Source organism: Carlito syrichta, unplaced genomic scaffold (assembly GCF_000164805.1).
Source record: "Carlito syrichta isolate Samal-C Ts95f unplaced genomic scaffold, Tarsius_syrichta-2.0.1 Scaffold289388, whole genome shotgun sequence".
In the NCBI taxonomy this organism is placed as follows: Eukaryota; Metazoa; Chordata; class Mammalia; order Primates; family Tarsiidae; genus Carlito; species Carlito syrichta.
In genome coordinates, this window is record NW_007233484.1 from 119,508 (window position 1) to 121,002 (window position 1,495).

The following is a 1,495-nucleotide window of genomic DNA, read 5'->3' on the forward strand; positions in this document are numbered from 1 at the left end:
CCCCTGAAACGTCTGATTATTTCCTTTCCCCAATGCACGGTTGTCCTGGAAAAAATCTGTAGGTCTCTTTGGGGAAGGATGGGAAAAAGAGTAATAGTAAATTTTCACTAGTGTACCAGGGTTCTTCCTGTAGGGGATTCAGCCTCTACTTCATTCAAAGGATTCTGAATCTGTAAACAGGCTCAAGTCTGGGAACTGATTGAGGGGGCATGATTCTCTATTATTTAAGTTATTTTTATTATTTAAGTTAGACATGTTTTATTTGACCTGAAACTTTTCTGCTTATGTAGATCAAGTATTTAGTAGATTTCCTATCTATTTTGCTTCTGAGAACACAATGATTAATGAGCCAGCATGTTCATATCTAGATGAACCAGATTATTCTGATTGTTGCTTTGGTTCTGCTGTCCATTATGGTAACTACACTCACCTTTGATGATTGAATGCAACCATTTGTCCTCTACTCCTCTGGGATCCAATCATCCCCATTATATTTACATTTTCCTATTGAGTGACTGTAATTTCTGCTGTAAGGTCTAGCATACAGCAATCACCAAGCTCTTCAGGGATGTTGGAGTTTCCCTCACAAATCTATTTCTCAAAGTCTTGGTGAAAGATATGTTTTCTGGACCCTCCCCAGATGGTGAGTAGGTTTTAAGTGATACATACACTCTAGAATTTCAATCTAAGACTCTCCATCATTTGATCCATGTTTCAGCCAACAAACAAAACAAACCATTATCACCTTTCCTAACTTCCTGAGCCACAACATTGTATACCAGTTCTCTGCTTAGTGAAGCTGTGTCAAAAAATTTGGCTTGATCCAACTTAATGTTCCTTCCACCACTATCCCACACCCTTTATATCTATACCCACACTTGTTCTCTGAATTCCTGCTTGTATAACATGGAGAATTCAAGTAGATGCTTTGGAGTGTAGTTCACTTCCTCATGGGTCACACTCTGTACCTCACTTTTACAGACCTGCTGGGATATGAGTCTGGTTATAGGTCTAGGAGTAAAGAACCGTAGTGGGGGTGGTTCTGTGGAGAATCAGTATTGCCTTGCTTAACAAACTGCCTCAGAGGAAACCATTAAAATTTCCTCAGGAAGTGCAGAGTTAATCTCCTAGCAGAGGTGGACTAGCCATTACCACTGGAAATAGGAATGCTACCACTTTTGGGAATGGAGAGACAACTTTGTGCTAGCAAACAAGACTCATCAGAATGTAGGAGCTTAATGTCCTCCAGCCCCATCAGGGTCTTCCCACACCTCTCCATCCCAATTTACAGAATCTCATACTTTCCCAGTCAATGATTGACAGTAGATACCCTTCAAGGTTGAGAGTTCAACTTTTGTTGTAATTGAGCCAATTGCATGATGAGGGCTTATGTTTGATTTTCTGCAATTTCAATTTCAGTCTCATGCTTACAGGAGAGAAGATCCTCCCCCAGGGCACATTTAGAAGCACTCAAACTATTTATGTTTTTTCACAA